This window comes from Agelaius phoeniceus, chromosome 5, assembly GCF_051311805.1.
Source record: "Agelaius phoeniceus isolate bAgePho1 chromosome 5, bAgePho1.hap1, whole genome shotgun sequence".
In the NCBI taxonomy this organism is placed as follows: Eukaryota; Metazoa; Chordata; class Aves; order Passeriformes; family Icteridae; genus Agelaius; species Agelaius phoeniceus.
In genome coordinates, this window is record NC_135269.1 from 17,310,962 (window position 1) to 17,336,480 (window position 25,519).

Genomic DNA, 25,519 nt, shown 5'->3' on the forward strand with positions numbered 1-25,519 from the left:
GGTCAGAAACCTTATCAACTGGAAACACACCCAGTGAGTAAGGAATTCAATTAAAAGGAGGCCTTGTTCTTAACCTGATATATTTCTAGCTAGGAAATCTCACACGATGCTTCTCTGACATACTCTCTTTTCCCCCTTAGCTGCTGTCTTTATCTCAATTGTGTACTGAAAATGCCAAACCATAGGGCAAACCTGTAATTTCATCATTCTTGTAAGCTCTAAGCATAGCAGCTTCTGAAGGCCATTTTGAACAATGAATTTCCAAATCAACTAATGCAATTAATCATCTTCCTTGTATGACAAGGTAATTAACAGTAATTGGGAAGGCCGTTCTAAATTACAGAAGTATCTCAGTCTAAGAAGAAAATTCACCTTGAAGCACAGCACTGATTAAAAAAAGAATTCAAGGAAAATCACACTTAGGGAAGCACTTCTCAGTTAATCAGGCCTTTAGTTTGAAACTGCAACATTGTGGGCACCAACTTCAATGCCACCTCTCCCAGGTGGGAGACTCATAACCAGGCTTAGCATCTGCACTGTGCCTGCCTTCCAAACTCCTTTCTTGTCAAAAAGGGGTTCTTCAAATGAAGAGGGATGTAAAATGTGCTTAGAGAGGAGGGCAAGATTCATGTGGAGAAGTGGTAACTTTCCTCAGGGAAGTCAAGAGGTGGCAACCAGAGCTGAAACATCACAGTGTGCTAAGAATCCCTGCTGCATATTAAAGAGTGAGTGCATTTGTTTCTCTAGCATGACAACACCTGGAATCTTCAAACAGATTGTCCTGGTTTGAAAAGGAATTGAGTTTTTTTTGAGATGTTGTGGTCAAACCAATAGGTGCTCAGATTTGAATATTGGCACCTGGTGTGGCCACTGAGGACATGGATATGCCTCTGAGAACACAGGGAGTTAAAAGCAGAGAACTCCCAGGGGGAAGCTCTCTTGGGTTCTCTTGGTGAAAGAGGTCAGAGCTCCCCTGCCGGTCTGCAGGCTGGGCGGGGGAGAGGAGGCCATGTGGCCGGGTGAGGATGGAAGGGTGGAGGAACGTTGGGAACGTTGGAGAGTCATCGGGCAGCAGCCACGCCCCCCCCCGCCCCGCCCCGCCCCGCAGGAGAGAGAGAGAGAGAGACGCCACAGGCAGAGCTTGAGATTTTTAACCCTTTTCTTGAATGATGGAAACCTTACAAATGAGGATCCTCCTGGAGTTGAATGAGAAGAGAGATAAAGATGAGATAAGAGGAAATGGGCCACAAGAGAAGTTGAGAAGAATCTTAGGTGGGAGGGATGATGGAATGGCCTTTGGCTGGACTTTTCTTTATAGCCAAGGACAGAACCATTTTTCCTGTGACACAGAGACTGGATTTAGGGGGAGGCAATGGCTTGGAGCCAAGAGAGTGCAGTGATGTTATGTGAAGGAGTGCGTGAACAGAGACAACGGGTGAGGAGGGTGGTGGTGCCCTCCGTCCTCAGGGAAGAAGAAGAAGATCTCTGTTCTTGAGACCCCTTGGCCCCAGGGGGTGAATTTGAGGGGGACTGGTGTCCCAAAAGTGAGAGACTGTGCTTTTTTTTTTTGGAACTGGGCAAAACATCCTTAAAAGGGGAACCCTAGAAGCAGCTCTGGTCCATGCGCAGTGGTGAGAGCACTGGGCATGGAAGGAAGATGTCACCGTGGCAAATGATCTCTGGGCAGTGCCTTGTGTGACATGGAAACACAAGAGGTCTCAACTGTGTTTCCAGGGGAAGCCTATGGCACAAGAGGGACTCCTCTCTCCTTGATGAACTGAGAATTGATTATCTAAGGGATGGTGATGGACTGAGAGTTGATGATCTGAGAGGTATTGGAAATTTGGTGGGGGGAGGAGGAATGTTTTTGGAAGGTTTTCATTCTGAGTTCTGTGTGTGTTTCTTTTTACATATAGTTGTAGGTTAATAAAGTTTTTCTTCTTTATTCCTAAGCTGGAGCCTGCTTTGCTCTATTCCTGGTCACATCTCACAGCAGACACCACGGAGCATATATTTTCATGGGGTCACTGGCATTGCACCAGCGTCAAACCGTGACACAGATGAAGCCAGCCATTAAGAAATCCAGAAGGCATTGTTTCTTAAAGCAAGCAGAAAGGAAAATTGGCTAGGAATGAAGACAAATAATACAATTAAAGGTGACTTGGTTGATGCTGCTGGGCAGGGCTGGCATAGCATCCAACATTTCCCCAGCCATGGACTGGGGGTGTGCAAGGTCCCACTAGGGGACACAGCCAGGCCAGTGACCCAAACTGACCAAAGGGATACTCCAGACCATGTGACATTGATTCAGACAAAACCTAAGAAAAGGAGGAGGAAGGGGGAGCATTGATTACTTACTATGTTTGCCTTCCAGAGCCACACTGGAACCCTGCTTCCCTTGGATGTTGCTTGCTGATGGGAAGTAGAGAATAAAATGTTTGGACGTTTTTCTTTGCTTGTGCAAATCCAATCTTGGCTTTTGCTTTAATAAACTGCTTTATCTCATCCTCCTTGTTTTCCATCACATTTTCTCTACTCTGTCCAACTGAGGAGTGATAGAGCAGCTTGGTGAGCATCCACCATACAGATACGGGGTTTGCCTGGCAAAGTTCTGGTGGTGGAGGGAGGGCTACAGGGGTGGCTTCTGTGAGAAGCTCCCAGAAGCATCCCCCATGTCCAGCAGAGCCAATGCCAGCCCAGGCTCCAGGACAGACCTGCCACTGGTGAAGGTCAAGCCTAGCAGAGAAGGTGGTGACACCTAGGGAATAATGGATTTAAGAACAAAAAAAAAAGTTCATGCACAGCTGTAACTGGGTACAGAGAAGAGTGGGGTGAGATGTGATGAACTGCCCTTAACCCCCTTTCCCACCTCCCTGTGCTGCTGGGAGGGGAGGAGTGAGAGAATCAGGATTAATCCTGGGAAGGGGGGAGTGGTGGGGGGGGGAGGGGGGGGGCAGGCGTTTTCAATATTGGTTTTACTTCTCATTATCTTGTTCTTTGTTAATAAATTCAATGCATTTCCCCAAGTGGAATCTCGTTTTCCCATGATAGTGATGGGGGAGGGATCTCTCCCTGCCCCTACCTGACCTCTAGAACCTTTCCTCTCCTCTGTCCAGCTAAGAGAGGCAGTGATAGAGAGGCTTTGATGGGTGCCTGGCATCCAGACAGGTAAAAGCGACCACACAACTGATAGCAGTATATTGACTTTTGAAGGTCTCTGACTGGCTGCTAAATGCCTGAAATACAAGACAAAGAGATCCCCTTAAGACAACTGTGGGGATATCAGCCCAATGAACTAGAAACAAGTAGCTTCAATTGAACCGTCTGAATTGCACCTATGTAAGGCAGTCAGTTCAGGAGAATATCCATATAAAGGACAAACAAAGCATCTGCGACCAAAACAGTAATTTTAAAAATTCACGGCAGTCCTATTGGTCTGACCACACACAGACATCTTCAAACTTTCTGTGGGAAAGAGAGATCAGTATGTTTTTGAAAGCAAATATTGCTATTAAAAAGGGAGATCTTCCACAGGAGAGGTTTCAGAGTGTACCAGTGCTTGAACGTGGTGCCTGCCTCAGCTAACCTGAGTAAAGTGGTTATTTTGTTGCTTGTCTTAGAGATGGAAGGGAACAAGAGCCAACTGAGTTCAGCTTTTCTGCAACCAGGAGCACATCAGTGGCTCTCTGAGGCTACTCAAACGGAGCACCATCAGGAATACTTCAGTGTAAAGTTCCATTTTGGTCTCACAACCAGCATCTAGATTATCCAGCTTTTCTCCAGTCGGGAAAGCAATAGCATTGTATTTCAATTTGCTTTTGTATTTGGAACATGAAAAGCATTCTGGAGAGGTTTGTTGTGCCCAAAGGGGAAGAAATAATCACAAACATTAAGTATTTATATTGCACTATATGTATTAATGTCACCTATTTTCACCACTAAAAACCAGACTAAAGCTTTTTTTGCTTTTAATAAAATTTGTTATTGAAAATAAAAACTCTTTGTACATTCTGTGTAGTTCATATCGTTCTACCATGCAAACATATGGCTTAGATTGCTCATTCACATGAAGATAAATATGTTTATTCTCCCACTGACTCAGTGCAATGAGAAACTTAATTTACTCAAAAGTTACCAATAACATAACTAAAAAAAGAGTATTTAAATCCTTCAGAGCCTTCTTACTGGGAAAAGGTAATCCAATAATTAAAGAGAGCAGCTTTTCATCAGGAAAATCAGCAGTTTTACGACAAAAAATAGCTACTGAGGTAAACATTAGTATTTTATTCATTGTTACAAAGGTGATTCAATTTGAACATGTGCATACAGGTAATTTCCATATATTTAAGCCCAGTCTGCAGACAGCACCCAATAGCCTGGAGTGGTACTTTATTTTTCAGCCATGCACTGGCTAAAAATTCTATCCAGCTGCTTAGCACTCCAAAAGCAACCAACAATTTGGGTCTAAAGTGTGCTAATCAGTGTAATAGATTTTTTTAAATAACCACCAGAGTGCTGACATGCCACTGCGTGCACATCCTCCTCCCCTGGACAAGCACAGCTCTGGCACAGGACTGCAATCCCTGAGCATCAATGCAATCCCCTCTGTTCTTTGCAGAGTAAGAGCCAGAAAAAAAAAAAATCAAAGATCCTTCTTCTCTTAATGGACTTGGACCTCTTTGATGTCTCACTCTTCTAAGGTGAAGCTTTTTAAATATAAAAATTACTCTGTCAATAATTTCAAACAATATGACTTGTGCTTAAACACAAGTTTCACTTCAGGAGAACAAGTGATGTGAAAGTGATTTCCTTCATTACTAGAAGACTTCTGTAGTGTTTCCAGATAATGTATTTTCAGGTATTCATCTTAAGCAACAAGAATTGTTCTTGAATATTCTTTTTTCTTGGAAGTGTTTCTGAAGGGTTTTAAAAACTGTCAGGTAAATTCAGAGTGCCTTAATAAAAAGATTCCTTGTGTACAGCAGCTTGACTTTCACCCTTTGGATTTTGCAAAGTTATCACTGTCCTTTTGGTCAAGCCAGAAGGATTCTATATTGGACAAAGGTAGAATACTTCATGGGAGCAACACTTGGGAACAGAAACTGATTCCAAAGATTTTGAAATATTGCTGGGTTTAACTGAATTACAGAAAACTTGCCTTTTGAAAGTTTCTTCCTCCACTGTACTTCCCACTAAAATAGAAATGGGATTTTAGACTTTTCTGCTTTACCTGTCCTCAGTTGTTTGGGGAAAACTGATTGAAAAGGATTCGATACATGTGATAAATGTGACGCAATACATAGGATTTGATATCTGTGACATGTATCACATGACACATATAACATCATATCATATGACATGTGATCCATGACATCTTATGGCAATATGATTACAAAAATCATATTATACAATCATTCATGGCAAATACAATAGGTGACACATATACAATATATGTGATAAATATGAAACATTACTATTAATGGCATATATATTATATATATGAGATATGATATAACAGGTTTGGGTTTGGTTTTTTTTGAGAAATTCTCATAAGAACAGATAAAGCTCACTTGTTTTCTGGATTTTTTGTGTATTTGAAGAAGGGGCAGGTTTAGAAAAAATAGATGAGTCACAATCTTGTGCAGTCCTGAACAATCAGGAAAGCAATGATTTTCATTACCACAATACCCACTTCATGTTCAGTGAAAACTTTAAATATTGTATATATTCTCCATTTAAAAACTGTATTTTCTGCAATCTGCCTGGATTAAGCTACATTGTCTCAAGACATTAAATGCAACAAATCTCATTTTCAAACCTACTACAATATGTTTTAAAAGCTAATCCAAAAGCCCTTTTACTGCCTTTCAGTAAAAATCCCTTATTAACTATGCTGAATCACGGCACACTATATAAATGGAAGCCAGACTCTAATAAAAGATGAGATATTAATAAAAATGAGGAGTGGGAAGATGGATCAACAACTGAGAAAGCCGCTTAGCAACGATAAGGGTGCAGAAATGAAAAGGATGATGCACACAGGAAGCAAATTTATGCAAAACACAGGCTGGAGTACAATTGAACAAGTATCTGCCTTTGAGTAATAAAAAAGCTTTTCTTTCACATGTTTAGGAAAACATATTTAGTTAAAAAACATTAGCACTTACTACTGGTAACTGAACTACCAGGTATGGGGCAGGTATTTTTGTACACTGTCACAGTTAAAAAGAGTCTTCTGCCCTAAATGCACTTTGAAATTAAAACGAGTCATACAGAATGAAAATCCAAAGCCTGTTACAATTATATGAAGACTCAATGTAACTAAGGAAGAATGTAACTGAAAACAGGAGGAAGGGTGGTATTTTTATGATGATTTCCATAGCAATCATCATATAATACTTCATAATTGAGAAAAGTTTTAAGTCACTTTACAAATGCCTTGAAAAGAATTCCTTGAGCACTTGGAACAGTGACAGTTTTGCTGCCCAGAGTCTCAGATCCAAACAACTGATGTCTGCTTTGTTTTAGCCCACATCTGTTCAATTGGTACCATACAACGGGCATCCTCGTGTGATTTTTACCAAAATATCCCCTCTGCCCAGTCTCTCATCTCCAGAGAATCCAAAGGTTAAACGACCATGACCAATCAACTGCAACAAGTTACAGATTTTAAGAAACTTAAAATAAAGAAACAAACTATTAATATATTTAATGAATTACTAGTTAAACAATGCTGCACATACCTGTGAAGGGCCTTATTTGAAATGTCGGCCTTGCTACTGTTAGGCAGCAGTGAATACACAAGGCTCAAGTATTCTGGCACTAGAGCTCTGCTGTCTCATTTTCTTTTCTTCTCCAAGATCAACTTCATCAAAAGGGTGGGCTGAGTATTGATCCAATAATTGACACGAATAAGAGAGGTATGGTGGGAACAAGACTTCTGGATAAGCTCACAGTATCTAAATCAGGAGCTGCCTACTGGCCCTTGCTGATGGATTGGTCACATGTGATCACTCTTGTTTCCCATCTCTAGGCACAGCCCTGTGAAGGGCCCAGCTCTGGGGGACAGACTGCTGTGCCCCATGCTTCACTTCTAAAATCAAGCACAGAATGGTATTCTAAGAAGAGAAACAAAGCTAACCAAACCACACCTAAATTACACCAGGACTAGGAATCTGCTGTCCACTAAAGGCCTCTTGTAGAAAAGGGGTGAGTTAAGGGTCCCTAAGCAAAACCCCCCAGGCAGATATTCAGACATTCCTGGGACACCTCTCACCTATCTTTAGAAACTTCCTACAGCACACAGATGTGTATCTATACTTAGTTCAGTGGAGAGGGGCTTTCCACATGCAAATCAATATGAACATCTTCATTTGGAAGCCAATAAGGTGCTGCTTACTCCACGGTGAAGAGAACTCTATTGTGCATGAATACACCAAGTCCTAAGAGTCACATCTTATGTACCAGCACTGGGCACCAGCAAATGGTGAGACAGCTTTAGGAAACCTTATTTCTGGCAGCAGTTGATTGTCTTTTAGCCAAATGTGACAGAGAGGGCCGACTATGGGTTGGCCCTCTCTGTCACATTATTAGAAATAAATAAGAAATAGAAATAGAAATAAGATTCTATATAATAATTATATATGAACTATAATAATTTCATCATTAGAAATAAATAAGGAATACTGCACTGACAAGACACCAGGGAAACACAGGAAGACCACTGGAAGATGCACCTGTAGTATATGGCAGAGATAATTCATGCTATTTATGTATAAAATGTTGTAAAATCCAAGCTATGTCTTTGACCACCTGGCTGGGAGCAGAGTCTCATGTTTATTCAATTAGTTCCCCGGACAACGCTAAGATAATATCAAGTCTGTTAACGTATGAATGGAACCTTCCTGGGCCATGATTGCTGAATTCCCTGGAATGTCAGAACCACTCAGGAGGGACCTGCACCTGGGAGATCGCATCTACCACACTCAAGCACCGGTGCCACTCTGCTACATGCGAATACAGGCTCTTCCAAAGTGTTCAGACAACCATCGAGACACCTGGATTCACTTTTGTCTATCCCTGCACATGTATGGCCCCAGTTCTGCATGTGAAGGGACACAAAGGAACATTCAGTCATTTCTGCCTCAGGCAGAATAAACTGTATATAAACTCGCTGCATGAAGCAGTCGGGGTGAACCACTGGGGAGATGTTGACACTTTGTCGGTCGGATCCAGGTTCACCCAGTGCCGGGGTTGAGGCTGCCTTGGCTGTGGTGGCTTTTTTCCAAAATTCTATTTTGTTAACGATCTAATAAATAATTGCTAAATTTTCTTATAAATTTGGTTTCCGATTTGATGATTTATAACACAGCCTTGAACTTTCTTGAGGAAATGAGGATGTGCCAAGTGAAGAAAACCCAACTATACACAGTGGACAGCAACTATGCAAGCTGCAAAGAACCCAGACTCTTACAAGCAAAAAATATCTGATGCTGAAAGTTGCCGGTGGACCTCTGGCAAAGGAGAGCACAACTTCCTGCCATGTGAAGGATAGATGCAGGGACTACAAGAAGATTACTTCACTTAATAAGAGCACGTAAGAACCAGAGCTTGCATAACACATCACTGAGAACCATGTCAGTAGGAGAATTAATTCAAAAGTATTCTGCTTCAGAGTTAAGTACAAGGTTTTAGGAGAAGATAAGCAAGACTATCAGTCTGAAATTAAACAGGCTGCTTATTACATTTGTTTTTGGCATACCCAAGTCAGCATAGTTAGCCAAATAATGACCTCCAAACTTAAAGAAAAAGCACTTCACAGAAAGAAGTTAAACTGAGGTGCAAGAGCTCTTTGCTTTTGCCACAGCAGAATATAGAATAAAATGCTTCAGTAAATGAACTGAGAAAGGTGCAGGACATAATGGAGGAGGAATTACCCATCACTGAGATTAACTGGTTGCTCATTAGCCAGGCCATTCCTGCATATATCAAATTGCTACCCCAGGGTCCATGGACAATATTAACATGGTAAAAGAACAGATCTCAAAAATTCAAGCACTCAACAGTCTGTGCCTTAAGACACAGAGCAGAGGTTTTTCTCTCATACAGCTGTTGGAATAACCTGTACAAGCAGAGCATGAATGCCCCAACAGCACAAAAGAAGGTAGAACTTAGATACTGACTGAACTGAACCAATCAAATACATAAAAAGAGAATGAGAGGGAAAAACCTGGAGAGATAAATGACTCCATATATTCCCTGTATCTTAAGACAGCACAAGGTTATGTATAAAGCTGTTGGAAACTCAGAATACCTTTATGGTACCCATTAAAGAAATGTATTCTGTAGATTACTTTCCCAGCAAAGAAGGCAAATAAAGGAAAAGCATGGATATTTTGGTGATATAAAAGGTTAATGCTAGTAAAGCTTAAGTCTTAACCTAAAAGAAATAGCATGACTACACATGAGTCTGAACAGCTCTAGAAGGAACTAGAATCCACAGAGTAAAGGAAAAAAAGGTAAATTCCGTAAAAATAAAAACAACATAAATACCACATTTGCAAATGGAGGCACCTTAGACTGTTCAGGCGACCACAAATATGCTACAACAAAGGGCTATTGCAAAAACAACTCAATTTCCTGCAATATCCGATCTGAGTTGCTGTTCGTTGTTTATAATGTTCAGTTATTGCTGTCTCCTTGAGACAAACTCACATGAGGACTATTATCTAGATAGCAGTTTTCATAAGTACTTTGGCTAAGCGTACTCTGTGACTCCACAACAAACCAAATTCTTTTGCAACACCACTAACTGCAACTTGCTTTCCCAAAGATGTGCTGATTACCTTGGGTAGAGGACAGGTCAAGACACTAGGAGGGAAAATCCCTCAACATCTGGTGGCTCATTGAAAACAAGGCTAGTTTCCACATGGATAAAACTTATACTTTATAGGGGAAGGAAGATTTGACAACCTCAGGGGATTTTCTTCTTGTTTGGTGAGGAGACACATCTTAAGAATCCTTTATATGAGGAACTGCATCCCTGAGAACACATAGTTTTAAAGCAATCTGAATAAACACTGGGAATCTGATCATGTTGCAGGTCTCTTCTCTCACCACCAGAGAGTCCAATTCCTATTGGTAACCAAAACACTGCACAGGGAGCAAAACCAAGAGCCATTTCTGTCACAGAAACTTTAAATCTGTACAAGAAACACAGCACAATGCCATAGTGGAAAAGAGCTTTAGTGCTGTCACCTGAGAAAAGCCAAATATCTACAGAACTCTGATGATCAGAGTGCATGCAGGTATCAATGTCTCTGCTCTCAGTGGATCATGTACTACTGCCCTCATCCAGCCATCAAGATGTTGTGTCTAAGTTAAGGGACTTCCAGTGAAGACCAACCTCTATCTCTTTTTTTTTGTGATTCCAGGTCTCTTTTCCTCTCCCACTGCTGCCCTTGATGCTAAAAACTAGTAAAGCAGGGCTTCCACATTCCCATTGTTACTCTGTCAAGCTTTGCCCATTCAGTCCTTCAAAGACTCTGTGCCAGAAGGCAAAGAACTGCACAGGCTTAACAGAATTTCTTGACCAAATTTATTTCAGAGAATTTAGGAGTTCCAATTCCTCAAAACTACGACAAATCCCAAGACACAATTTCCTTACACTGAGCTGACTCCCTCCTCAAAGCATCCACAGCTTGGAAACACTTCCTTGCCTTCAACCAGAAATCATTCTATCAGGATCCTTCACTCACTGAGGAACTGGGGGGTCAAAATGGTAAATGAAATTTATGCTGGTAAATGCAAAGTAATGCAGGGAGGAAATCCCTTTCTCTCAGCACTGGGCAGGCTACTGCATCTTAGAGAGACAGGAAAGCTATAATGAAATTATGCACATCAGTTCTATGCAGATAGTGATTTAGTACCCAGTAGCAGATAGAATTTCAGAAGCTGATGAGAAAAAAAAAAAGGGGAAGAAAGAAAATCTCATTATAACATGGTATGATTTTTCTACATCTCCATCTAGAACTGGAAAGGGATCAGGAATGACAAGGATAGTAAGAGCTGTAAAATGTTTTCTGTATGCAAAGCATTTGAACAGACTAGGAAGATTCAGCTGGGAAGGAATTTGATAAAAGTCTACAAAAATTTACAAGAAGCGCTGACAAACTGAATAGACAGCAATCCTGCATCACTTCTCATAATACAAGAGTTATCAGACACCACTTTGAAAAACAAGAAAAGGAGGTGGTTTTCCCACACAGCATGCAGTTTAATTGTTCTCTTTATGACAAAAGCTTGCTTATCTTTCAAGAACAATTCAGCAAATTCTATGGATAAAAACTCCCACAAACAGCTATTAAACACCAAACTGACTCTGCCGCCAGACAGAATGTACCTGTGAGGCAGCCAGCCAGAAGCTGAGAGGGTATATCTGGAGAAATACAATTTCCCTATACTTAGATAATAAAATACCTAGCCCAGGCAATAGTAACAAGCTAGAAAGATGCTTAACCTGATCCAAACATTCACTCTTACACCCTTCTCCTGTGTCATGAGCCCAATCCAAGAGTCACACCAGTCATTAAATTGTTTCTAGGAAAGCAGCTATTCCCTTTTGTCACAATGAAACAGAAATGAGATCTCACTTTTCTTTTTAAGGAACCTAATATTGTACAGATATTTATGCCTTACTGCATCCTGCTGGTTACTTCTGTTTTGATAGCCTTACTTTCTGTTGTAGTGTGCTTTATATGGTGCAGAACAATGACGGGCGTGTGTTCTGGTGACCTTCAGCTTTGACCAAAGGCTGCACATCACACCACTAAAAAAAACAGACCATGCAGAAGAATTTATTTTTAAAATTTTAAGTGTCACTTTACTACTTCTGTCTTAAAGCAATATGTTCTCCAGACATTATTTCATCCTTCTGATGGGCCAGAACTGGTCCTATCTAGTCATATCATTACATTTGCAGAGATCATTCACTCTCGTGACAGAACAAACTTCAGGTTTAGGTGCTGGTTTATGTATGTTAAGGCCTTTCTGTTTAGCCTTGTTGGAAATTCTGGTTCCCATTCACAGGGGAAGGAAGGCCAGAGAAACTGCCATCCCAATTAATTCCCATTGCATCCCTTGTCATTTGAAAAAAATTAAAAAATTCAGGCTCTGAATTTTTGAATTGTTGCTATGAATAGTTGCTGGAACACTGGATGTGTTTGTTTTTGGTGTATCATTACATTTGTCAGCAGTAGCAAGCAGTAGAACACAGAGCTCGCTTCACTGGGTCTGCTTTGCTACTCATAGATAGAAAACTCAGTTTTGGTTACATCCTTCTTTCTGCTACCCCAGATGAATAAAACCATCATTCTGATGGATTGCACTCAGCTTGGATACAGAAACAACATGTGAGATAATTCCACCTTACAACCCAAGAGGTATTTGTCACAAAATACTCTTTGCACTTACTGAAAGAGGATTTTAAAAATTGTGATTCTATCATAAACAGAGCCATTATGGGCCTAACAACTGAAGATACCAAGTTCCTTGGGGACCATATCTTAGCTTTGTTTTCAAGAAAAGAACATAGGTGATCTACTCCCTTCAACAAAGATTTGGGGATTTTTTAGTGGTTTCCTAAACTCTTCAAACTTTAAGTCTCTGGCTGTTTAATCATGGAAAATGCTCTTGTGTAAGAGGATAGGATTTTTGAGGGCTTGCAATGATGATGGCTCTGGAAACAAACTGATCATATCTGTGCTCAGCATCTCAATTCACAGGAAAAAACACGTTCTTGTGGAGGGCCCCTCTGTGCCAGATACAAATTATCCATAAGGGCCATGCAACTAACAGACATTTTTTGTTGTTTTGGCAGCTGAATTGGAAGAAAATTAGAAAAGAAATTAATGTTTAAATGGGCTAAACATTTGTTTCGTTTTGATGCTTGAAACTAAAACATCAGAACAGTTACTTCATACCAGGCAGAAAGGAAAAGGAAAGGAAAAAGCAAAGGAAACAGGAAAATTATTTTCCAAGTTCTGATCAGCACTGCCTGAAACAAAACCATTGCTACTGGTCACTTCCCATGGAAGACACAAGGAGGAAGAAGACTGCAACAAATAGTTTTGATATAGAAGCCTGGCTCATTTTGGAAGTTTGTTGGCAGCTGCTGGGCAGCCAGCCCATGGCATCAGTAATCAATCCCAGCCTTGGTAACTAAAGCAAATTACAAGATTTCCACTTGCCTGCTTAAGCCCATCTGAAAAAGGATACAGGGCTGACAACACAGAACAGGGAAGGTAGAGCAAATTTAGAAACTAATGAGAAATCTTAGCTTTGATGGTGAGTGATCACATTACAGTTTTATTTACATGATTTATTTTATACAGGGTTTTAATTGTTGAAATATGCAGGAGGTAGTAAAAACATTGCTTGCCTTCTGTGCCTAATTATCAAAAAGACAGTAATATAAACACATCCTCCTTAAGTAAAGTGTTGACTTCCTTGAGAATATTGCTTCTCTTTTATCTTTCCTTGAAAAGCAACTGGTACCAAGAGCTGGGGCTTTCTATGACACAGGCACAGTACAGGGTGCTCCTGAAAACCATGGTGGGAGCTCTGGCTTGAGGCTTTAAGGTTGCTCTATAATAACCATTGATTTAAGACTACTGGATTAAATTTTAGTCATCAAAAGAGAAAAATAATGCCTTAAATGTTTCAAACTGTGAAGTCTTGTGAACATGCTTATTCTGTATGTAATTTCCATCACTGCAGTAAATTTGGAGCAATGTTATTAATATTCAACACAAAGGAATAAATTGCATTATTAATAGTTCTCAGTCACTTGAACTCATGTTCATGCTACTGAAAATTTCCCACTGCAGTCCAAACTCAGAAGGTTTAGGGAGAAGCTAGGTGGAGTTAGGGAATAGTAATCAAGGTTAAAAACTGAACCAAAATTTGCTATAGGCATTAACCTGCTTGCAGTTCTCATAACAGAGAGCAGACCAATAGAGAAGCACAAAATGAACACATGTAATGCAAATTAATTTTAAGAAGAGCTATGTGTGCATGTACATCCATACTAACTTCTCTCTTCTCCAATAGATTCTAGAAAAGAGAAAAAAAAAAAAAAAAAAAAAGCAGCAAACTTCAGATTCTGGCCTTAGGGCTTAAATGAGTAATGATGGATAGAACTTTCCCTGCTATTAACATGTCACTATGAGAAAGAAGAGACTGTCTAACAAAGACTGAATTAATGGACTCCATGACACAGAAGTGTGGAAATCTAATCACAGAAAAAGGGAGTGGATGGGGCTGGCAGGGACCTCTGGAGATCATCCAGCCCAACCCCCCTGCTCAAGGATCACCTGGAGCAAGTTCCACAGGATTGCATCCAGGTGGGTTTGGAATTTCTCCAGAAAGGGAGACTGCACAGCCTCTCTGTGAAGCTAGTACCAGTGCTCTGTCACCCTCACAGACACACAAGCTCTTGACTCCTTCCTCACCCACTCCTTGGCAGAGCTCAACACATTCCAGTCACTTTCTCCCATTAACAGCAGCTCCACCACCTTGCCTTGCTGCCCTGGCTTTCCTAGAAGGAATGTAGCCATCCATGACTCTATTTCCACCATCTCTCTGTGGCTGCAATGAGATCATGGCCCACTGATAAAGAGCAGAAAGGTAACAGTAGTACCACTGCTGCCAATTTCTTTCCTCATTAATTTCTCATTGCTATATTTAGTTTACTGCCCACGAGAGCATCCCAATTCCAGCAGAGTGGACTCAGCAAGGGTTTACTTTCACAATAGCAGCCCTCAGGCACATGGGGCTTGACCCTGCTCCCATTCAAATAAACAGGAATTTGGCCTGGACTTGCAATATGGACTTGCAAAAGTAGGATACCTGTCTTGAAAACAGTTATTTCCTATTAAAGAAAACCCTGTTCAGTAACTCTTCACTTGAGCCCTTCTACTCTAAAATAAAGGTGAATTGTTGCAAGACAAGCTCATAATTTATCAACATAGTTCTGTGTATGACGGTCCTAAATAGCAATTATCACCATCAATATACAATATGAGCTGGTTTCTTATGTAAAATTTGTTTCTGAGGTCAACAAACCCTCTGGAATTTCAAGGAGCTGCATTTGACCCACGCTAGCTGGAAGATGAACAGTGAAAAGAAGGAAGGGAAATGGGAAGAAGCGTGACAGGGCCTGATCTCTGCAGCAGAGGTGAGCACAGTGATTTGTGCATCCTGATGATCTTCCAGCAGAAGAACTACTTGTCAAAAAACACAGGGTAGAAGCAGAACAGCACCAAGGCCATGGGACCCTTTCCATTCACCACCTGCCCTGAAGGGGCTGTGGGACAGGATGTGGCTCCATGCCACTGCCCTGGCCAATGTCCCTGCACTACAGCAATCCCTCTGCCAGCCCCTTACACGATTTCCCACAAGAATTCACAGATTTGCCCAAACAGGGATGAGAGGGGCTGCAGCACAAAGTAATAATTAACAAATCTCCAATGTGTGTCTATAGAATCCCCTTACAGAGCTGGCTCCAGTGATTGTTCACTTCCTGGCTGGAGCCCAGGTTTCTAAATCCCTGCCAATAGTATTTCTAAAAATGAATTTCCAGCAATATCTCAATCAACAAAATGTTGCCCCATCACAACACTTCACAGCAGAATCACAATGAATTACTCTTAAACACCACACAATCAAAAAGGGTAATGAGCATTAAACTGAACTTGCCTCTGAGAAGTGGTTTCAGTACTCAGAGCAGCCACTCACTGATTTCTGTCGTGACTTCTGCAATCCAGCCCAAGAAGCCAAATACTGAACCAGTGTTTTATTCAGGTCAGGGTTCCTTTACCACTAAGGGGAATTTAACTGACAATATGAATGTTAAAAGAATTAATGTCTTGTTTTCATGACAAAATAGAAATGAAACCCATCTTGTGAAGATGTTCAGTTTCCATTCATTTCCATTCACACACACTTGACAACTCCCTGCTTTGGGGTAAAATGTTCTTTAGGACTATGAAATTTTGGGCTGCAGCTTTCAAGTAAACCAGTCAAACAGGTTTGTGTTCAAGCTCTGCATTTTGGGATATTTGTACCTTTAGAAATAGAAATGTTTTGTATCTTGAGGATAGGAAGCTTGGTCTATTATCTTGGCAACTTTCTGTCTAGTGATATGCAATGGTCATACTGAAACAAGACATGAACAAAGAACCCTAATTTAACTCTGGAGTTTAATGCATATTGAACACTTACATTTGCCATTCAAGAAAAAGTGTCTGAAGTGGATGCAATTTCCTTGGAAAAGTTAATCTCTCTAGACTTCTGTCTATATTTTCAAATGTTAAAAGAGTAATTACCTGAAAAGTGACATAAGGGGAAAGTACATATGCTACATGCTTTACAAGACAAAGCTTTTTAAATTTTAATAAGTATACTAACTATTGGGCAGTAAGTAAAGAAGAATTTAACAAATTTTGGTGCTGTTAAGACACCATGGGGAAAGATGCATTTCGCCAAATGTTCACCACAAAAACAAACCAGTCCAAGATGGGAGATAACCAGAGAAAATTATACTCTGACTACCACAAGCTGAAAATTGTGTGAAAAAGCAGCCCGGAGGCTCTCATGTATGGGAATGCAACATAAATGGCAAAAGTACTAATCTATATCTTCCCACCACTTCCTTGCACATGGCGGCTCTATTTGGAAGAACAGTGCCTTTCTAGTAGCAAAATTAATGGAAGACATGGACTTGGGAAAGAAAGGAATCACAGATATCTGTGAGTTACATATGGTAATCCTTACCTCCAACAGCCTTTAGGTGATTCATTTGAACCCCTCTTAAAGAAAAAGCCTGTAACTGGAAAGGATTCATTGTTGTGAAACAGCAACACGGGAATGTCAGTAAAATGAAGGCTGGAACATCTCCACCTTAAAAAAAAACCCCATCCAAATAAAGAAGAAGTAAAAAAAATTTAGTTAGGAACCAGTCTGGCTAGAGTACGACAACTCAGAGCAGCAGAATTGCATTCCAAAGTTTTCCTTAGTAACTTCCAAGAGTCTCCCACGTCACCGTGGAGGAGAGAGGGCATTTTGCTTCTTCAGGTAAATTGAAATCCCACTGCCTTTTCTGCTTGATATAGCAAATCCTTTGTGCAGCAGCTACTACATCACACCTCACTGCTCACTCCTGATATCACCTAAGGGGCTCAAATGGCATCCATTAGAATAAATAAGATTTTATCAGTAACCTGCTGAAGCCTCAGTTGTTTCTCTGGGCAGGATGAGAGTGGATAATCCTTAATAGTGCTGCCAGGAATGCCCTGAGATTTGCTGCTTGCAGTGCTTGGTCTGCAGACCTGTTCCTGCTAAGAGCTCTGAAGTGAAGCTCAGAACAATGCTTCACGTTCTGTGTTATATGAGCCTGGTTCTTTATTAGGAAGTTTCTTTCTAGCTACTGAAGTATGTTTAGGAATACATCTTGTTCCTATGGAAATCTGTGAGACTTCTGCCCTTGCCTCCAAATAGAGCAGGAACAGACTCCCTGTCTGCAACATGAGACATCTTGGCATAAAGTGAGAAAATTGGGAGGGCCTGCTAAGCTTCACTGGTGTGGAAAGGTCAGCCTACAAATCAAGGGACTCCCACAAGAGAAGCAGGAGGGCTGCGGCACATGCAGACGGGAGGCCTCTCCCTGCCTTAACCCTCAGAGAAAATCCCAATTTCAGTCCCTGGCTTCTTCCCCCTGCCAGCCCGTCCTGGCAGCTGAAAAGGCAGAGCAGCAGCAGCATCTCATGGCTGAGGTGCTGCTGAACCCATCACTCTGAGCAATACAGGTATGGGAGAGACTTGAATTTCAAAGTAATTTGAGCTGACATCTCTATTTTACAAGTAGAAAATACACCAAGGTCCAAAACTTCCAAAATGACTTGGGAGTTTAAGCATGTGAATAATCAGGCATCTCAGAGATGGGGGAGAGGCATCCCTCCAGAATGCATTTTTTAAAACACAGATTTCTTTGGGTTGTTTCAAACTTGGGCCTTAAAAGCCTAAGTAATTTTGAAATTATTATACATGGTTCATTAAAAATATGGTGAGTAAGTGAAAGGCTGGAAAGGAGCTTTTTTACATCTCCACATTTAAAAAGGTTCATTTTTTAAAAGAATAAAATGACAGAAACAGGAGAGTTTTACATTACCACTGGTATGTAAAAATACAGCCTTTGTTTTATCTTAAGTTTGGCCATTAAATTCTGATGAAAGGCAGAATTTAGTCTACCCTATATAAGAGATATCACTTTAAAAGTCAGGTTTTCATCTGCAAACCTTTCATACTAAACAATCCTGCCTCAATCTAAAAGACTGGTTTATCTGAAGTATTGATTATTAGGGTGATTCTGAAATGAAGACCAAACTAAAAACCCTATAGCTAAATCAAGTACACCACCATTTGAAGTTTAAACACTTTACAGCAGCTTACAAAGAATATAACTGAGCTCCTAACTGGGATTACAGAAACATCTCTCATACCTTCCTAACACCATTACTCGCTCCTGTCAAATGAGGTTGTGCATTTTATAAGCTCAAAAAGTATACCTAGAAACTCACCTGCCCAATCCTCTCCTAAAAACAGAAAAAAAATCCAAAAACCAAACACACATACACACAAAAAAAAAATCACTCTGGATATTTAGTGCTGGTTTCTGCCCTTCGCAAGCCCCTTGCTGCCAATACGCCTGTTTTAAATTCATAATGGCTTTATTTTTCCATCCAGAAAACCAGTACATCCAACCTGACAGCAAACAGGAAAAGCAGTGATTTGTTTTCAGGTCTTTGGAGTACAGATCTGTGAACTTTTTCTCTGAAATCTGTTTCCTTCAGATATATTCAGCAAAATGAATGTTAAGGAACTAGCACTGGAAGTAATTCCTCACAACATCTTCACACTGATCTCACTGGTGTACAGATGCCAGTGACCAAGGCCTGAGACAGGCAAAATGTCGACTACCATTAGTTATTGTGCTGCACTAACATTTTGCTGCTTCCCCAGAGATCTCTCTGGGCACAATATATGCACATAGCACAACTCTACAATCCAAATAAGCAACCCTGAATGATGATGATTAATGGGGTAGGGAAAAGTTATAATAGAGGGGTAAAGTGACTTGGCCAGAGTGGATCAGTTACCAAGAAAGGAGCTCAACTGCCTCCTCTAAATAACAGTCCAGTACTTATTTATCCCAGGTATGGGACTTCCAACACCAGAGAAACAAAGAATATTAAGTCTATTTCCACATGACAGCAAAGTTTGAGCAATAGGCTGGTTGAGCAATTTGCAGTATCTTGAATATGAACACCATAAGAAGCATTTTTGTTTATAACAGTGTACATTATATCCAAGTTACTTTGATATAATGTTGAGTAAAACACAATGCATACCAATATCATTATCCATATTTATAGACTTAGCCTTCATATCTATTTACTTTTTTCCCACTCCCTGAAACAAAATCCCTTTATCAGTGACAGCTTTACATACTCAGATGCCTTCTCACAACCTCAAGTGATTATTGTTCTGAAAATATCTATAAAAGTAATAAGGACTTGTTAAAAATTATCTTTCTTGCTGCCTGTTATCAGTCTTAAAATTAAGATTTTTTTCCTCCCTCCTCATGGCACTTAGAGTCTGAAAAATGAACTGGAATATCTTTTGCTCTTACTACTACCAATAATAAAAGGCTGAGCTTCAGAGATGTAAAGCACACAGTAAAACCTAAATCACTTTTCCTCTACTTGTATTGACTGTGCACTAAGTAGTAAAAATGTAATTATTCAGCATGGAAATTTAAGTCAATGACATCCAAAGGAGACAAGATGACAACTAAGATTTTTGTTCTTTTCTTTCTTTCTATTCATGAGATTGTCATTAGTTACTTTACTGATAACTAGGAGTTGGTGATGGCCCTCCACTCACAAGAAATATTTTCAGAGAGGTATCTCACTACTAAGTTGCTAAAAAACAGAATACAAAAGCCAAGGGGTATTTCAGTAAAAATACCTTTAGGGTATTTCAGTAAAAGTTTGAAACTTTTTTCAAAAAGTGGTTTGCCTACTCTAATGTATTTGGAAGGAGGCAGATGTTTTAGCACTTTGCTGGACTGAGCTGAGGATAGACTCTTTCTCACAACATGATAGAGACAGTTATTTTATAACAGTTTATTCACTGAGGAGTGTTTCAAGACAGGAGAAAGAATGTATGCTTCATACAGAAGTTCCCCTACTATTATAACTTCCTACTCCTGTAATCTGAAACAGTCACAACTGAATGTCTCTCGGGCAGTATTTCAGAACTGAGTATTCTAAAACACTCCTTACACACTCCCAATGCTTCTCAAAATAACATTATATTAAACTGTCTCTTGCAAAACTATGAAAATTTGCAGGAGAGTTTCAGATGTTTAACCTAACATATAGTTAAGTTAAAAGTGTGTGTTTGCTCATTCTCTCTAAAAAAAAGATTTTAAGTCCCTTCTCAGGTTGCAATGCTAAGGCAAGTGATCAAGACTGTCATTCAGTTTCACAGCATTTTCTTTCCTTACTCTTGCATCTTCTCACTGGAGGTACACTCTGTAACAGTGGATATTCCTACAAATTTCAAAATACTAAAGACCTTCGTTTTTACCTGATTCTGAAGATGTTAACCCAGGAAAGCATTTTAAAACATGGCATTAGAACCACTGTTTTCAGCTGGATGGTAACAGTTCACATCTTTTGAAGAGCAGGGGGACCGTGATATGTTAAATAAAGACTGGAGTTAAAAAGGAGGATTTTTACCTCTACCATTAGGGAAAAGGAACATATGTTATATGTTCGCTCCTTGTAACTGAGGACAATACACTCATATACTCGGTTTTAACACTACTCCATCTTAGATAAAGTGCTTTAGTTGATTAGCTCGGAGCACAAGTGCAAGTGAACGACATTTCCTTTTGCTGAGCAGAGTGGGGTAGGAAGAAGTTAAAGAGACCTGTCAAGGTCACACCACAGCACGATGACAAAAGTTACAGAAGAAGTCACCCAGCTCAGCTGTAGCAGAGACTGCAACATGAAGCTCCTCAAAGGGTTCTGTTCTGCCAAATGACACACAAGCAGAAAGATAAGTAACATCAACAGTTTTTAGCACTAATATGTCTCAGGAGTACTTTGAACACGAGACAAGTCAGACCACGGCTCAGTTTGAGCTTTACAGCTGAACGAGGTAATGCAGCAGAACAAATACTAAGAAACCTTGTATAACTCTCACACTTGCTCAATCACATCCACGTATCGTTAATTAAGTTTGGGGAAATTGTGGAGCGTTGGAGAAAAAGCAAAGAGGAGCCACAGGAACACTCAGGGTTTATTTGCTTGTTTCTGTCCGCGGTGACAAAACACGGTACTAGTACGAATACGAAAAGAGAGAAAATCGGGCAAATAGATAACCCCGAAGGCTCCGAGGGGTCCCGTTGTCATGGAAACAAGTCGCCGCTAATGAGCTTTCCACGGCATGAGTGATTAATACCCGAGCCCTGTAAATAAATATTGACGGCGAACGTAGCCAGACACGCAGGCAGCCGCTGTGGATCGGGGCGAGGAGCAGCGCAGCGCGCACACGCCGCGGCTCCCTGCGCACAAAGGGGACCGCACAAAGTTTCCCGAGCGCTGCTGCCACCGCGCTGCGCGGGGGAGCGACGGCGGCCACCGCGCAGCACAACGCGGGCCGGGCCGGGCCGAGCCGGGCGCTCTGCCCCGCTCCTGCAGCCGGGCACGGTGCTCGCCGATCTCCGGAGGCGCCCGGAACGGCGCAGCCCGCGACGCCACCCGCCCGGCCCTGCACAGACAGACACACAGACACGCCAGCCCTCACCTTGCGCTAAGTCGCTGCCCGCGCACAGCCACTTTTCCCGATAGTTGCGCGGCGAATCCACAAAGGAGAGCGAGGCTCCGGCGTGTGGCCGGGGACGGTAGCGCTGGCACCTCCGACCTCGAGGAGCAGAGCACGGTGCTTCAGCCGGCGAGCGGGGGGACGAGGCACCGATGCACAGAAGCTGCTGCCACCTCCTTCCCCGGCTCCCCCATCCCCTCCTGTCCCCGCCCGCTTCTCCACCTTCTCTCTTCTTCCCCCCACCCCCCGCTCGAACCAGCTGCTCTCACTCCACCTGGGGCGGCTCTCCAGGTGCCTCCCTGCTCCCACACGCGTCCCCTACTGCAGCTGGAGCTCCGGGGCGGCTGCTCCGCCTCTCGCCGCGTTGGCTCCGCTGTCCCGCAGGGAAACTTCCCCAGCCCCCGGCGCTCCTGTCCTGTACGGAGCGGGCTCCTCGCCGCAGGCGGGGACATCGCAGCGCGGAGCCCTGTCCCGGCTCGGGGACAGGCAGAGCTGCCCGGAGGTGACCACTCACCTCAGCAAAGCCCGGCGGTACCCTCCCGGGATGGGGGTGGACGCGGCGCTGGCGGCATCACCAATGGAGCTGAAACCTGGCGGGGGCGCGGGGCGCTCCCCCTGCCCTTTCCCTGTCCTGCTCCTCCTGCGGGGGCTTCCCGGGGAGGGACGGGATGCGCCGCCCGGGCGCTGCCGGCACTGCTGGGGCTCCTCTGCGGTGCCGCCGCCCTCCCTCCTGAGCTGGGGAGAGGATGGATGAGGGAGGGGGCGCTGGCAGGGCGGGTGCGGCCGGAGCGGAGCCGTGCGGTGCCGCTCTGCGGTGCACAAGGATCGGCTTGCCCCGGGCAGACTGGGCTCTGTCACCAGCGAGCGGGCGCATGGGCCAGGAGGCGACAGTGCGGCAGCTTCCCCAGGGCTCCCAGCCAGCCGCTGGTCCCTGCCCGGCTCAGACCGCTCCCCTCTTCTTCCCCCTTCCCGTACGCCGCCCTCCTCTCCCAGTCATTACGAGGGCACCGGGGATTAAGTGTACGTTCAATTTTAAGAGCATTATATTAATAAATAGCGATTCGGTGATTTTAAATTACTCTGCGAGCATCCATCCGGCAGCCTGTTAAGAAGCAATCCCCTCCAGGCACGGTTTAATCGGAGGGATCAGAGCGCGGGCGCCGCGTCCTCCGGTGCCTCCAGCGGGGCTTGCCCAGGGAGCTGCGGCCGAACGCCCACCTGCTGCGGCGTTCCTTAGGAAAATTCCTTACGGGAGAGCCCTGCCCGGCCCGGGAAGGAGGTGCTGCCGGCGGGAGGGACGGAAGGAGCACCGGGAGAACCCCGGCCTCCGCCTGGGAACGGCCCTTGAGTTTGTCCCACGTCTCACTAGAGACTAAACTAGGCAGGGGTTGGCGGTGCAGCCGGAGTTTAGACGCTGCAGAAAGTGCACATCCTTAGAGCAGTGGAAATCTGGCTTTTATACTGCGTGACGCCAGCGGACACACGGAGAGGCAGCGCGGTGTGAGCCCTCCTGGCTTCTCAGAGCGATTCTCGAGCTCACCTGCGCACCCGGCGGCCCCTCGCTGCTGCAACAGCAGCACCGCGGCTCCAAGACAAAGACTAAAGCAGCTCCGAGAGGGGAAGAGGAGGATAGACACAGATTTGAGGGCTCAGCCCTCAGAAGATGGCTAAAGCCTCTCTTTCTCCCCCTCCTTCCTTTTTCATCACACCTCCAGAGCCCAACAGGTGGTTGTGACCTCTGAGAAGTTCTAAGCTAATCTAGGTAATGTCTATAAATGACCTCTCGCATGAATTCACATTATAAGAAAAAAAAGATTTTTCATTTACATTTTAATGCATAAATCATGCAAAGTAGGGAGCTCCAGACACTGTTGCAAGAGTGATGACTCATGCCCACCACATGTACATTATTTATTGTCTGAGGATGGGACCGTGTTTAAATTAGGCTGCTTGATAACCTAATCTGAATGTTCTGAACTGCTTCCCTATAATTATGTTCTGGAGAAAGTAAAGCATCATTTCTTAACCCTAGTCTCTCTCCCTGACACATTTTAGTTCAGAGACTTGTATAGAACTACATGTTTTGAATTTCCTAGCAGGTGCAGTGCTCTTTCTGCACAGGCACTGCACGTGGAAAGGAACAACCACAAACGTACTTCTCAGATCAGGAAGGAATGTAAACTATGGCTTTCTGCACATTAGCAGATAAAAACTGTTAAGTTCAACAATTTCAAACAGAAATGAAGATACCCTGCCAGCTTCTCATACTGGGATGTCTCATTACCCGGCTGTGTTAAACTAGGCTTCACCATCCCATTGGGACTAATTCTCTTCCAGACACCAAAACCAACCTCCTTATGGCTAGGTGGGCTGCTGTTATTTTTTCATAAAATAATTACAGAGCAAATAAATGGTGGACCATCAGTTCATCTGTTTGTTTCCTTCTTACAGTCCTGTACAATTGCTGATTCCTCCATTTTACTAAACCTTGAGAGTACAAGGCCAAAAAACTGTTCTGTTCCCTGTTCTTCATTTGTTTTTCCTCTTTCTTTTCAAGCAGATGGTATCAAGGAAGCTCTTCCCACACATACACAAAGATTCAACGCCATTCCTGTGACGAACTCAGGCTTCAACTACTCCTTTTGTTCCGTTCTTCTCTTTCTGTGAGAGTGACACACCCTCACCCTCACCCATTTCATAGTTGTGAGTGACCAAGGGAAAAGCCATGGCCAGAGTCTCCTCTAAATATGAAATTAACAATTCTGTGGTATTCATGCCTATTTTGTGAGGAGCAGACGTTTTCCAGTGGATAAACGTGTGAGGAGAAAGATCAGGATGGAGGGCGTTTATTTTTGCTCGATATTTTGGAGGAAAGAGAGAAATGCTGGACTTTTAATGGTTTGAGCTTTCAACTGGCTGTTGGTCAGATCCCAAACCCACAGGGCTGCAACACAGCAAACAGTAATAGGGAAATGCAAATTAGGACAAGAAATTAAAATTGAATCCTGATCAATGATTCTGTCATCCCATGCTAGTGCCAGATGCAGCAACCAAATGCTTGTGTCCCAACAGCCTCATCATCATCTGCTTGATGTTGTGTGGCTCTTTTTTGCAGTAAATATAAAATAAAACCAATCTTATATTTTAGTGAGTTGGTAGACACTTTCTATTTTCTAAAATATCTACAAGTCTTCCCGCTCTAACACTCCTGTCTCATCAAATAAAAACTGTTTAAAATCACAACTTCTGCTATGGTGTAAACTTCAAGTACCTGTCTCAGTGTGGAGGGTGACACCAAACAGAAGATGGGTGATTTAGCTATCATTCTTGCCCAAACCTGTGCTGGAATTGGTGTTAGGATTCAATGCCACTAAGTGTGGCACTGTTCCCAATCAGGCCTGTACTGCTTCAAGATTTCAAAGTTAAAGCTCTATATAAAAATACAAAAGATGGTTAGAATCCAAGAAGTGATCATTTGCTTAATGTGGTATAAAGAAACCTTAAATTGTAACCTCATTTGGGCTTTATTTGGGACAATACCACAGTAAATAGTAAAGTAATGAAAAAT

General features: G+C 42.5%; 1 protein-coding gene across 4 annotated transcripts in view; it reads right to left on the bottom strand.

Moving 5' to 3' along the window:
• SHISAL1 (shisa like 1) overlaps positions 1–23,131 on the bottom strand; it is a 74,793-nt gene extending 51,662 nt beyond the window's left edge. For 2 of the 4 annotated variants that reach the window (XM_054631685.2, XM_077178412.1), the window contains exon 1: positions 21,934–22,152. The gene's annotated coding sequence lies outside the window, so the exon portion shown is untranslated. Of the gene's footprint in view, positions 1–21,933; positions 22,153–22,465 lie in introns of those variants that run through there. The other 2 variants (XM_077178413.1, XM_077178414.1) reach the window with 2 other exon arrangements.
• Positions 23,132–25,519: the final 2,388 nt, after the last annotated feature.